This window comes from Muntiacus reevesi, chromosome 2 (assembly GCF_963930625.1).
Source record: "Muntiacus reevesi chromosome 2, mMunRee1.1, whole genome shotgun sequence".
Taxonomy (NCBI): domain Eukaryota; kingdom Metazoa; phylum Chordata; class Mammalia; order Artiodactyla; family Cervidae; genus Muntiacus; species Muntiacus reevesi.
The window spans coordinates 16755854-16770873 of NC_089250.1; the positions used below are offsets into that span (position 1 = coordinate 16755854).

The 15020-nt window shown below is 43.2% G+C and overlaps 1 protein-coding gene across 2 annotated transcripts in view; it reads left to right on the forward strand.

The window, feature by feature from the left end:
• Window positions 1-15020, forward strand: part of CAMK1D (calcium/calmodulin dependent protein kinase ID) — a 381871-nt gene that overhangs the window by 41652 nt on the left and 325199 nt on the right. The window lies entirely within an intron of this gene.

A 15020-nucleotide genomic window follows, 5' to 3' on the forward strand; every position in this document is an offset into this window, starting at 1 on the left:
AACCTCAACTTTTTCATCATGAGGACCAAGGATACTGTATTTTTGAAGCGCTCATCCATGCCCTGTGTATTTTTGTTAACACAGGAGAGACCTCGCTGCCAGCGTCTCTGTGCTGTCGGCACGCCCACTGCCCCTGGGTTGATGTAACCCTGCTGCTGCTGCCGTAACCCTAGTCTAAAGCAAATACGTTTACCCTGTGCCACTGTCATGTGGGTCCTGTCTGGTTTCTGCTGGGACTTCTGAAATACTGGAGACAGCCCCGTGTCCCCATCACTGCCTTCGGGGACATCCACAGCCATCTCCCGTCCAGCCAGCTCATTTCGCAGACCTCCTCTGTGTAAGTCAGTGGGCTTGAGTCAGAAGAGTGGCAATGTTGGAAGATAATACACTGTATCCCGGTGCGGATGGAATGCTGAGGAAACCTTGGGAGGATCACTGGTGTTCTTTGTAGAAATAAGAGAACCGTAACACACACTATTTTTTTTCCCCCAATAACCATTTAAAAAATTGTAACACACACCGTTTTAAAAAACAATTGAATTTATTTGTTTATTTTTGGCTGTCTTGGGCCTTTGTTGCTGCATAGGCATTTTTTCCCCTCTCGTTGTGGTGAGTGGGGGCTGCTCTCTAGTTGCAGTGTGTGGGCTTCTCATTGCGGCGGCTTCTCTGGTGGTGGAGCACGGGCCCTGGGGTGCCTGGGCTTCAGTCGTCGCTGCTCCTGGACTCTAGAGTGCGGGCTCAGTAGATGTGGCACACGGGCTTAGTTATTCTGACGCATGTGGGATCCTGCCCGATCAGGGATCGAACCCGTGTCTCCTGCACTGGCAGGCAGGTTCTTCACCACTGAGCCACCAGGGAAGCCCAGCGCACCACTTCTGTGTTCCGCGGGAAGGCAGGCAATAGACCAGCAACACCGCTCCACTGTTTGCCTGGAACGGCTTACACATTGACTCCCGTGCCCTTGTCCTAAGCGTCTGTCTTAAAACAGGAGTCAGTTTGTCAGATCGAACGCGGGGTAATGAACACCTGTAATTGTCTTGCTCTTTAAGTATGTACTGCATGCTCCACCCCCCAGTAAGACCTCATTCTTGGAGACCCGTATTGGTTTGGAATGCCCAGCGACAACCAGCAGGGGCATGCTGGTATCCATGAAAGTGGAGTTTGCTGAGCAGACAAGTGTGGTCACAGTGTTTAACCACTTAGCTCTAGTATTTGCGCATGTAATTAAATGTTTATAACAAGTAATTCTTACCAGGACCTCCAGGGCCTCTGCCTAGGAATACTTTCCCAGCCCTTTCAAGTTGTTTATGACTGTCAAAGCACTTCAAGTGCGTTGCTCTACAGATGTCTTAAGATCAGCAGGGAAGGGGGAGGTAAAAGTGTACAACTTGTGTGCCCTGGTGCTGACGCCTTGCATGTGTTTGACACAGTGCTGGCACGCAGGAGCTGCTCAGCGCTCATTTGTCAAATGGATAACTGTATGTGAATAAATCGTTGACACTGGGATTGTGGGCTAACTTGTTGGGAAAAATAACACCTCGTGTTTCTCAGTGGGGGGCCCCTGTTGGTTCTGTGGCCATGATGACTCTTCCTTGCTGAGCCCTGCCCGGGGCATCCCCGAATGTTCATATCCCTGGATGTTCAGCCTCCCTGTCTTCCATTCCTGATTAGGGACCACCACTTCCCCCCAGACACCAAAGTCAATTCCAGATACTAGAAAGTTAAGTGTTAAAAAGAAATAAAAACATAAGAAATAATAAGAAAATATTAATGAACGTCTGACAGAAGATTAAAAAAAATTAAACTATTGGGTTCTCTGCAGAGTCCTGCTTTCTGACTCTGCCTAGGCCCCATCTGTTGCCTAGCAAGTCGTCTCTCCAGTTGTTTGTTTGATTTTCTCGTGGATGATTCCAACCTTTTTCCATGCTGCTTGTTCTTGATTTTCTCTGTCTCTTTACAGGGGAGATTGAGGCCAGTCACAATAACTTGTGGCAATTGCACTTTTCCAAACCCCAGAATCTCTTCTTTCTTTCTGAGGACTTAGATGCCTTCTGCTGGGGCCTCACTGCCCTAGCTTCCTCAACCACCATCTCTCCTCTTTAGCATTTTCCATTTTGTCTTCTTCTCTGTCTCTTTTCCATGCTGCCTTTAAACCTTCTCAGGTGTCCTGAAATTCTAAAATAAATATTTAACATCCACATTCCTGCACCACTATCTACTAGCCTACCTTGCTCCTTGTGGTCAAGGCTAAACCCCTCAATACATTCTCTGTAGCCTGCTGGAAGAAGCGTGTGCCCTGCAGTCAGCAGCCCAGCATGGAATCCAGCCTCTCTGACCCCACTGAGCCTGATGAGTAAAATGGGGATAAAAATGCCTACTCTGCAAGCAGAGATCCCCACGAGACAAGCATCTAAAATGCAGACAGGGTCCTGTCGTGGCCCAGCTTGGAATCCTTCAAAAGCTTGTCTCCAGCCTCCAGCTTCAAATTTAAGTCCCTCTGAACTGTTCATGGGAACCATCTCCATTTTCACCTCCTCCTCAGCTCTTTCTGCTTTGCTGTTTCCCTCCTGTCTCTTTGCTTTCCAGCTCCCTCCTTCTACTCCATGGATGATTCCAGATCATGATTTCACAGGTTCCCAGATACCCCTCTCCAACTCCATCTCTGTACCTGCAACACGATACTGCAGTCTTCCCCACTAGACGGTGACCCTCTTCAAGAGAGGAAGGAGGCTGCTCTGGCCAAAGGATAGCTGGTTGAATGAATATCTAGAAAGCTAGATGGTAGATCCAACCTGCCACAGGAAGTTGACAAGTTTCATCCAAATAGGTGATATTCTTGAGCATTTTATAATGGTTCATGGTTTAAGTGTTTTTCCCCAGGCAAATCTTCTGGGGAAAACAAAAACAGATTCGCCCACCCATTGTGAGGGGCGTGGTTTGCCGACTCTCATTTTCTCACACCCGCTTTGAAGCCCCACAGCCACTCATCCAGGTATGCATGTGGTCCAGTCAACTTCCTTTGCTCGCGAAAATGTTTGAACCTAGGAGAGGTGTCTTCTCGGGTCTTTCTCCTGAGAGTTGTTTCTATCTAGTGCAGACTGGGTGTCAGGTTCAGGCGGGTGTGGCAGGTGGTGATGTGGCAAAGCTTTGGTGACTCAGGAACTCAGAAATGTAAGCAGCTTCCCTTCCTCCTCTTGGACATCACCCAGCATGTGGTCCAGTGGTGTGGACCAGTCATTGGTACTTGCTGTGCTCATCCTTTTCAAGTAAAATAGATATTTTTTCTCTTCTGTGATTTTTGTTTCATTCTTGCTCATGTCATTGCTTACTTACTTGTTTACTCATTCTATAGATGTCTGTTCAGCACTTTCCCTGAGCAGGGGTCACTAGGTGCTGAGGGCTCCAGTGCATGGTTGCGGCCTTCATGTACCTAGTCCCTGCACTCATGAGTAGGAGGGGAGATGGGATGGAGGCTCTGAATGTGTACGTAGAGCAATAAAGCAGCTACACCTCGAGATGACTGCTGTGATAGAAACTGAGGGGAAAAGGGGAATACTCTTTTGGACAGGATGGTCAGGAAGCTCTCTTTGGCTACTTGAAATCTTAAAAAAAAAACAGCGAGCTTTATTGAGACCATATAAATTCGTATAGATTCAGAGATCATGCAACTCACCATGTGTAAGTTATACCATTCAATAGTTTTTGGTATATCAATAATCCTTTTAAAATTGTGGCCGATATATATGTGTGTGTGTTTAATGTATTTTGTGCATATCATAAGGTTTGCCATTAACCATTTTTTTTTCATTTAAGCCATTTTAAACTGTACAATTCACTGGCATTAATTGCATCCACAATGTCCAGCAGCCATCACCACTACCTAGTTCAAAACTCTTTCATTATCCCAAATGGAAACTCTGTAGCCAGTAAGCAATAACTCACCATTACCCCACCCCCCAGCCCTTAGAACCTCTATTCTATTTTCTAACATATCTGCCTATTCTAGGTTCCTCATGGAAGTGGAATCATGCAATATTTGTCCTTTCGTGACTGGCTTCCTTCACTTATGTTGAAAAAAGCCAGTCCTCATGTTTCATCCACATGGTATCTTGTGTCAGAGCCTCTTTTTTATGGCTGAATACCATTCCATTGTATGGATATACCACATTTCCTTTAACCAGGTCATTTGAAATCTTAATATATGCTGTTTATTTTCTTAGGGCTTCCTCATAGTTACTGTCAGATTAATTTGCCTGCCATATTACGAGTAAATATTTCTTGACTGACTTTACTAACAGTTTCCAGCCAGATGATGGTGGTGACAAGTCAGAAATGCCATTTCCTGGTGTGAGTGGGTGTAACTGTGTGCACTTTCTTGATATGTGTATGTTTTTCTATCTCTCATAAGTGAGGTCATCCAGTTTATAAACGTGTCTGGAGGTGCTAATAGGAGGCTGGGGTGGAATTGCAAGAACTTGGAGCAGTTTTGCTCTACCTCCCACCCCAAAAGTGTTTAAAGGAAAAGCCAGTTTCTTTGAAGCTTGATATTGACCTGATTTAGTCTGCTCAAAACAGGCTTGTTATCTGTCCCCTTGTAATACATGTGTCTTGAAAGGCTGAAGAAACACATTGAAAAAAGGTACTTATCAGGAAGGCTGCTCCCCAGAGAAAGTGAATTGATAAATTTTTTTGTTGCTGGTTTCACAAATCAAAGGAGGACACATGCAGTGTGATAAGGCAGTGAAGCAAATATATAATAAGTTTGACAATAGATACTAGTTCTTTCTGAGCTGGAAAGACACACAGTTTAATAGGTGACCAGAAGCAAGGCAACTCTGGACCTTCGGGATAGCCTGGGGTCTTGTCTTTGTTGAGCTTCAGTTTTATCTTGAAGGATATTCTTCTCCCCTGCCCTCTTTTATTGATTATTTTAAACCCACCTTTGCAGATATACTTAGTACTTTTGTTCTTGGGTTTGTACTGATTGCCAAAGGTTCTGGGGCATCATGCTTTGTTGTAGTGGCTGCTGTGAGCCCGTGACCTTTCTAGAATGCTTATAGACCCCATCTCATGTTGTAAGACATGCTCGCAAATCCAGTGCTTTCATTCTTTTACTAAACTCTGAGCCCACCTCACTAAATATTGACTCAATATTTATTGACTCAATAAATATTGAGTATTTATTTGGGCTGGTCTGGGTGCCGAGTAACCATCTCCGGGACGAGATGACCTCGGCCAGGCCTCTGTGTCTTGTTTTCTAATCCCATGGGCATAGCTGAGCCTTGGCCGGGTTTTATTTTTTTGGGCGGGTGCGTGTGGGGAGGATGCCAAGAACCTGAGCTCACAAGTTCCTGGCTTAAGTTAAAATAGAATTTCGACTTGACCTCAGTGGCTTGGACTGTGCACAGTGGTGTGAGTTCGTGTTGGGATCCCCGTTTTGTGGTGTCTCGCATAAATAGAGCTTGTGGCCTTGATGGCTTAGGGTGGGAAGGCGGGAGGGAAGCAGACACCATCTACTTTTTCCCCAGCTAGTTCCAGTGCTTGCCCACCTCTCCATAACCACTCAGGAGAGAAAAGTGCAATGGCATCTGTTAAAAATGAAACCAAGTGTGAAGTGTAGAAGGTGCTGGGGTTGAATGTAACAGAAGCGGGTCAGGGTAAAGTGGGGGTGTTTGGCCCTGAATTTTCTAGCCTCTTTTCCAGCTTTCTTTCCTTTAGATGAGCCCCAGTGTCATCTGTGTTGGTTCCTTCTGGGCTCTTCCTGTCCCTGGAATGAGGTCATGAACATCCCTGCTGACCTTTTCTACTTGACTCACGATGCCCCTCACCCATCCTGGCTTGAGTCACAGGGGTGGTTCCAGGACTTTCAGAGGAGGTGCTCAGCCATCTCCCTGAGAGCAGCTCCTTAGATAGAAGACAGGCCCCTTAACTTCTCCAGGGGGACTGGCTGTCTTGAGGTTCTAGCAGTGATGCCCACATCTCTTGGCAGATGTGTGGGGAGTTGTTATTCAAATGCTAGGGAGAAAGGCCCTTTGGTGCCTTTGGCCGAGGTGAAGGCCAGCCTGGCTGAGGTGCAGGGGGACCCAGGGAAATCCTTGGAAGCACATGGTGGTCCCCAGGGACCCTAAGGGACGCCTACAGGGGAGAGATGCAGGTCACTGGGCCTGAGGCTCTGAGTGGAACGCCTGGCCCACCTGTGCAGGGAGGGGCTGAAACTGTCTCAGAAGTCTTCTGGGAAAGCATCCAGAACAGCATTCTCTGTGTGCTGTATTCATCACGCCAGACTCAGCCACTTAGGCAGTCATGAATTTGGGGATTGTACCATGGGAAGGATTCTTGTGCTGAACTGCAAGGGACAGAATGAAGGAATGCTTTTTTTTTTTTAAGTTCTTCTGACATTCATCATATTCATAGGTTTCATCCAGCTCTAACAATTGGCTAAGCTATATGCATTCAACCAACAGACTAAAACCTGTAAGAGCTCAACAGAGTAAAAACTTAATTCTTGCTTAAAAAACAAAGCAAGAAACAACTAGCGAAGTTATGTTAGTGGAGAATTGTTTTACCCAGTTATTATCTCTAGCTTCTTTTACTCTGTGCTCTACCATACTTAATACACAGCACACGAGTCTGCCATAGAAATCTCTCAAGTCCAGTATAACATGGGACAGGAAGAATGTAAAGTGACTTATGAAGGCCATTTATTACTTAAATGTAATAGTATCATGCTCCATGACCAATCCCACCCAGTTGAAGGAAAGATTGGGAAACTAAGACAAGCTGTGTACCCAGTGGAAGAGGGATCTGTTAAGGAAAATAATTTGCCAATCTATGTGACATGAGCTTTTCTACTGTGCATTATCTAATAAGGTATAATTTCCTTTGCTGCTGCTGTTTAGTCACCAAGTCATGTCCAACTCTTTGTGACCCCATGGCCTGCAGCCCGCCAGGCTCTTCTGTCCATGAGATTTCAAGGCAAGAATACTGGAGTGGGTTATCATTCCCTTCACCAAGGATCACTATTTTGAAAATAAAAGACGTAAAACTCCTGTTAAGAGCAATATTAAATATTCGAGTAGCTGACATGCACTCGCCAAGCCCAATGGGTGATCGTATCTGTTACTACACCTACTCCACAGGGTTGCTGGGTTGATCAAAATGAAAATGGAATCGCCTTCACACCTTACATGGTGTGAGTGTTGCCTGGTGATAGTGAGGAAGGTGGTGGCTGTACAGGGTCACCGGACAGAAGGACAGGGAACTGTGGTTTGAAGGTTTGAAAAAGAAGTTTCTGGTTGTTTGCTGGTGTTTATGGATCATGAATCCTTGGATGTGGAATATAGTTCAGAATTCAAATGTTCTGTTCCATTGTCATACTGTGTATTTCAGGAAAGAATTGTGCCGTTGTTTAGGGGAAAATGGGTTGTTTTCACTGAGTCTGATGGTAAGAAACCTGGCTGGCCAGCCTTGAATTGGGCTCCTTGGGCTCCTTTCCTGGTTCTGAAGTCCACATGCTTTCTGCCAGTGGTCTTCTAACTGTAGCTTGAATCAGAATTGCTGGAGGGCTTGTTAAGCCACCCATTCGCTTGAGCACTTTTTCTCGGCACTGGTTCATGACAGAGTTTTCCCAGGTTCATAACAATATACTGGGCTTTCCAGAAATTCACACATGTTAAGTATAAATGATTATCCTTTTTTTTTTCTTGAAATTTTGTCTTTCCTATTTTGTCCTGGTAAATATCCTTTCTGTCATGAAGTGATGGTAACCATATCAGTAGTCTGGATGTACTGACCTTGCTGGAAAAATTAAGGGTTGACAACTGTCCTCCAGTTCCTTGATTTGGAGGCAAATTCTGCAGTCTGAATTTGAAAGTCCACCAATGATCATCTAATGCATGTATGTGTAGTTTAGTTCCTTTATTTAAAATTGTTCTCTTTTTGAATGGGAGGTGGGGAGAATGGGGATGGTGAAATAAATATACATTTGTTACTTTGGCAAAGTCTTGGCTGTTTTATTTTCTGGAGATAATTACACTAAACTTTATTTTCTGTTCATTTTGCAAAACCCTGCTTCTCGTAGCAAGCTCAGCATGCAAAGAAGACAGTGGACCACGTATAGTCGTATGCATTGGCTGTGACATGATCTCATTGGCTGTAAGGGATCATCTTTTCCCTCTGTGGTTTCAGAAGTAGCTGGGAGAGTGGATAGCCAGAGAGAGGATCTGGTGAGGGTTTTTGATTCAACCTTTTTTATACGGTGCCTCATTAGCTCCTATTCAGCAGGAGATGCTGCATTTTGTACAAACATCTTGCCTTTTGGGAACTTTTTACAGCTTTCTCAAGTCTCACTTTTAAATGAATCTAATACTAATGCCCATTTGTAGACCTGTTTCTGGAAGTGTTTTGATATTCTTTCCCCATGATTTTGAAATATTTTAGGCCAAGTGTAGAAGAAACTTGAGCGGCCCTTCCCTGTGAATTTGAATTTGAATTGTTTCCTCATAAAATCTTCTCCCCTACCCACAGTATCCAGTTTTTTTGTCTTGATTTTTTGGGTGATTGATTAGCTTATTACTCCACTTGGCTTTCCTGTGTAGATGTCATTCTAGTTGAAGTTTTTCTGGTCTTGCTTGATGGCTAAATTCAGTTCAGATTCAGGAAATAAATGATGGAGAGTCAGTTTCTCTTCTGTGCTCTACATTACCTGTTCACATTCATTTTTAATTTTTCCTGAAAAAAGGCATCAAGGTAAGGCGCTCCAATTTCCCCTGGTAAATGTGTCTTGTTTCCGTTTGATGGTGTTAACGCCTCACGTTTATAGATTCCTGCTGCTCCTTCCATTTTCAGTCCCACTATTATCATTAGGACAGCCCTCTCTTGAAAAATGATGTTTCAGGCTTCCTCAGATTTCCTAGTCCTTAAACTTGAAACGTATCTGATTTTTGTCTTTCAAAAATACAGTTACTTACCTGGCCAATTCTTTTAGTATCTTGGAGTCTGTGTTGGTGAGATACATTTACTGTATAAGTATCTATATATTCTAAAAATTATTTCTTACATATGTTCTATGTCCATGGCACTTTTTCAGGGTCTTAGTTACTTCTGCATATTTTGCTTCTTTATTCTAAACTAGAAAATTATCTCTAAGAAATCATCTCCCTGTTCAAAGCACATTGAAATCATGGTTATTCTGTCTTCTTTAAAATAGAGAGGCAGTTGACTGTGGGGACCAAAGTATTTATTAATATATGATTATAGCTTTTCTTGTGCTAAGATTTGTGTAGTGTAGCAGAATAAAAGGCAGTATTTCATTCATTTAAAAAATATTACCTATGTTGATTTCTTTGTGGCTAAATAGTTTTTTCCTTAGGAAATAGGATAGTCACTTTAAAAAATCAGTGTTAAGTTTATTAATGGAGAGGTCTTTGCAATGTCATTTAAACTGGAAACATTTAGTTTGGATTGAACTTTTTATGGAATTGGGGATGTAATGCTATTTGCATTTGCTGAGATTTGGTGTTATTAATAGAATAGACAAATCAGCATTTTCTCGGGTGTGTGTAAGACTTGCTTGTTTTTCCTGTCTTGATTGCTGGTTGCACATAAAATTCAGAGAAGGAAAAACTGTGTAGCGCACAGAGGAAGGGTGGTGGAGTGACTCAAGGCTCCCAGAATCCTGTTTCTGCTTCTGTTACAGGCCCTCTGTCTGGAGGCCTTCATTTCCACACTGCCCAGATGGAGCCTGACAGAGCTAAGCCAGGACCCTGCAGGTCTGGGGCGGGAGTGTTGATCTCACGTATTATGTGCTGGGGGCGGTACTGAAGGTGAAAAGGCTTCATCTGCAGAATGGAATGGCCATAAGGCCAGGATGTCAGTGGGTACCAGAGAGGAGGTTCTGACTGGTACTTGGCAGTGGAGAGCGCTGGAAACCACTTGCTGTATTCCGTGTGAACAGTTTTTCCAGGGCGAGTGAAATTCTCCTTGCTGGTGGCCTTTGCTGCTCTTGCAATCCTCTTTCTTCCTGTCCCTTCTTTCCTTACTGGCCCAGCCCATCCTGCACCAGGACTCCCGGCATCCCTGGATGTTCTGCCAGAAGTGAGCCTCATTGTGGGTGTGTACGAGTGGTCTGTTGGCGGATTCCCTAAGCATCTCCCCGGGGCCAAGATACTGGCAGTGCCGTAGGCTGCTGAAGCCTGTGGACTTGTTTCTTAACATTATGCTCCTGGGGCTCCCGAGTCAGAGTGCTCAGGGCTGAGTCCCAGTTGGTTCGTGTTAACTTTGGACAAGTGTTTAAACTCCTTAAGCCTGTTTGCTCATCTGTGAAATGGACACAGTACTTATCTCATAGGGTGGTCCATGGAAAGAACTTAGCACAGTGAGGAAATACAATCAGTTTTCACAAAACAGCAGCTGTTATTATTGCCTAAACACAGGGTGATGGACGTGATCTTTTGAGTTCTTTGTGTGTCTGTGCGTGTGTGTGAGAGAGAGAGGGAGAGGTTGCAAATAGCACAACTACTTCATGGAATGTGTGAGATGTTTGAATAGAATTTCAGTGTTGTGTCTTTTAAGAGAGAGAGCCAGGAATTTGGGGGCGCCACAATGCCAGAGAAAACAGACTCCTGAGAAAGAAAACAGAGGAGAGATCCCTTGCAGAGCAGGAGGTGGGAAAATGTTGCTTAGGGTGGTGTTCAGCCGGGAGGGTTGCCCAGAAGGTGGCCCTGGGGCCTGGGCCGGGATGGGGGTAGTGGGCCCAGGGAAGGAAGACTTTGTGGGGCTCTGGGCTGGGAACCAGGCCTCAGGTTCAGTGAACTGCAGGCCAGCTGGGCCGTGCTTTGGCTCCTGGTTCCTGCAGAAGTGAGGCCTGGGGAGGCCGCAGCTGATCAGCATGCAAGGGGCCATCTCAGGCTCTCTGATATAGTCGCCCCACTCAAATGTTGACGTCAGAGGGATGCTGGGCATATTTTCTCTCAAAGACAAGCCTCCAATTAAAATAAATTAATTAATTAAAAAAGAAATTGAAAAAAAAAAGACAATTTATTCTTGCCATCTGGGCATTCCATGCTGACATATGGCCAGTTATGCAGGAATGAATAAGCCTCTCTGCGGTGTCAGAGCAGAATAAATTGTTGGGTATCCAAAGAAATATTGGGACCAGTCCTTGCCTGCAGGGAGCTCTCATTCATAGGTCAGCTGTGTCAGAGGACATGTCATCCAGGAAGACATATGATTATTATGTTGTGATGCCCTGTGGAGGTCAAGAGTTTGGCCAGCTGTTGACAGATGAGAGGTGAAGATGGACCTACTTGATCATTAGAGAGGGACTTGCTTCATCATTGACCTACTGTAATTATTGTCTTCATGGGTGAAATTGCTTTTATCTAAGTTGGTAGCATCCTTACTGTATAACTTTACACCTGAGTTTTTTTTTCTTTCAACATACACATTATCCCTAGAGTAATTTACTATGAATTACATAGCTGTTTGCAAATATGCTTTCTAGTGGCATTTTAATACCTCAGTGTCTGGATGTGCCTTAGTTTATCTCTTCTCATGTTGTTCAACGTTTGGCTTATTCCTTTTTTTTTTTTTTTAAACTATTAGAAAGAACATATGCAGAGACTTACCTGGTGCATAAAAGTTTCACAATCCTGATTTTCTTTTTTCTTCCTGTTTTTGTTTTTTTTTTTAGCTTTATTTATTTATTTTTTTTCCCAGCTAGGATATTTTTTTTTTTTAATTTTATTTTATTAGTTGGAGGCCAATTACTTCACAACATTTCAGTGGGTTTTGACATACATTGACACGAATCAGCCATAGAGTTATACGTATTCCCCATCCCGATCCCCCCTCCCACCTGAAGTATAATTGACAAAGTTGTGAGATACTTAAAGTGTAAATGTGTACATTATGGTGATTTAATATATGTATGCATTGTGAAAGAATTCTAATCTAGTTAATTAGATTAACTCCCATCTGGTTAATTCATACACCCATCAATTCACAAATTTATCTTTGTGTGTATGTGAGAACATTCAAGTGTTACTCTCTCAGCACATTTCAGTTATATAATATGGTGTTATCAGCAATAGGTGTGTTTTACATTCAATCTTATTCATTTTACAGCTGAAAGTTTATACTCTTTACCAGCCTCTCCCTATTCTCCCAAACCTCAACTCTGGCAACCACTTTTCTATTCTGTTTCTATGAATCGGACTTTTTTTTTAAAAAATATTCTACCGATAAGTGATGGGTTTCTCACATGGCTCAGATGGTAAAGAATCTGCATGCAATTAGGGAGACCCAGGTTCAATCCCTGCATTGGAAGATCCACTGGAGAAGGGAATGGCTACCCACTCCAGTATTCTTGCCTGGAGAATTCCATGGGCAGAGGAACCTGTCAGGCTTGCAGTCCATGGGGTCGTAAAGAGTCGGACACAACTGTGTGACTAACACTTTCATACGTTCACCTATAGTGATACTATGCAGTATCTATCTGATGTATGTCAGAATAATGCCCTCAGGATCCATCCATGTTGTCACAAATGGCAGGATTTCCTTCTTTTGCATGGCTAAATAATAACATTCCAGTGTGTGTGTGTGTGTGTGTGTGTATGTGTGTATGTGTGTGTGTATCATATCTTCTTTTTCCATCCTTTTGACTGACACTTAGGTTGTGTCCACATCTTGGGAATTGTGAATAATGCTTCAGTAAACATGGGTCTCGTGATAGATTCTGAGTTGGAGAATTAAGTTAAAAGATAGGTATTTGTTTTAAGGGCTTATATGGTGCTATAATGGCTCTCAGAAAGATTTTTACTAATTTATACTTCTCTTAAGAGTATTGTTCGAGCATATCCGTCTTATCACCTTCTTACCAGTGATTATCATCCAAAAATTTTTTTGGCTATTTTGAAAGTCCAAATTGAAACTTTTATTATTATTATTTACAAATTAAAAAATCTGTTTCTGTCGTGACATGCAGCATGCAGGATCTTAGTTCCCCGACCAGGGATTGAACCCAAGCTCCCTACACTGGAAGCATGGAGTCTTAACACCTGGACAGCCAGGGAAGTTCCCCCAAATGAGACTTTTATTTAAAAGCTAATCAGAGTGTTACAAGAAACCTTCATGTTCAGTTGGGCCAAAAGTCCCAACTACCGTGTTTGTCCAGGAGGTTCCGACCTCAACCTGGGTGGGAGGTGGAGAGGGGTGGGTCCCCCTCTGGGAGATGTCCATAGGTTCGCTGTAGGTTAAGGATGTCAACTGAGGCTGGGCTGTGGTTAGGGCATTGCTCAGAGGAAACTTTGAAACAGTCTGCCTGCTTCTTTTCTGCTTGACTTTGCTGAGTGAATGGACTTCTCTGTCTGCTTTTGACTTAAAACTTAGAAAGGTCCTTTGGAGGCCATCCATTTCAAACCTCATCTCAAATAAATGGAAATCACACCCTGCTTTTTAAAATCCCAGGGACAGGAGATTTCGTAAGTGTTAATGATTTTACCATATATTTTCTTCAAAATTTGGCGGATATAATCTCATCAGTATTTACCCCCTCCCCCTCCCATCTTTTAAAATATTATTATTTTTTTAATGAGTAGGCAAAACTGAGAGAACTAATCCCAAAGTGGTAGGTTTTCTGGCCTGTGGTCACTTACTGGAGATTCTGAGAATGGAAGGGGGTTTCCCTGACACCCACTGATTTTGAGTGGTGACATTTTCTAAGTTACTGTGAAGAAAATAGGAAAATCCACATGAGAGCCAAGTGCTGTTTTCTGACTTTTCCACAGCCTTTATTAACAAAACACAGGGCACACGTTAGTGAGTCAGACCCATGCTTCCTGGGGCAGAAAGCACTGGGAACAAGTAACCAGTCCCCATTGATCCTCAGTTATTCTGAATGAAGCCAGAAAGTGATTCAGCCCTAGATCCAAAGAGAAAACACACATACACAGACACCAAGAAGCCAGAGGAGTTCCTGCTGTTTCTAGGCTACGGAGAATACTAGTACTGGAATCACCATTTTCAGCTTCCTAGAGTTTTATTTCATATATTGGGTTTGTAAAAAAACAAAGTTAGCTTTTGCATTTCAGCAGTGACCACCATAGCTGTTTCATCTGGGGCTTGACTCTGAATGGGTCCTACTTTCTTACTGACTTCAGTTAACTAACTAAATTAATTGATTTAAAAAATTCCTTTAGTAAGCAATGAAGAATTGGATAGAGTATTTAAAAGATAGTACTTTTGTGATAAAGGTAGCAGAGGCATGATACAGTAGTCACGCCTTTAATATTTTACACTGATGGGCCACTTCTAGCAAATGAATATTGTGTAATTTTTTTTTCCTAAATATTTATTCATTTGGCTGCATTGGATCTTAGTTGCAGCACGAGGCATCCAGTGCTTTGACTGGGCCCCCTGTCTTAACCACTGGACCACTAGGGAAGTACCTAATCTTTTTATTGTTTATAAATTATAATATTTGTTTTTAGAACTCCAACAAGGCCTTATTGGCAGTGGATTTCCTGGATTAGTAAGTTTTTGAGGTAATTGAAGTTTACTCATTTAATTAACTCTTTGGGAATTTTTGGTGGAAATCTTAGTCCAATATTTTCTTTGTTTTTTGGAGTTATCTAGAAAAGTGCAACATCCAGACAGCTTGAAGTTTCTGGTTATTTCTAACAGCTTCTGTCTTGCAAAGGGCTGTCATGCAATTGAGGAACACAGAAGATTTCAGCAGTAAACGAATTAGATTTTATCAGTACTGTCACAGCCAGTGTCAAATTTCTCACAAGTCACCTATAAAATAAAATATCAGGTGTATTTTCTTCCATTCCCAGGGGGCTGTCATCTTTCTTCTGGGCTCAGTTTGGGATCTGGGCCAACCTGAGTTTGGTGCTCTGGCTGTTAGATGAGGGGGCGGGTGGCAGGTGGCCCCTTCTACTGATGTATCAGTGAGGTGTGTGCCTCATAGGCTTGCCTTCTCCTCCATGTAAGGGCTAACATGCTGCTTTCCCTGGGCA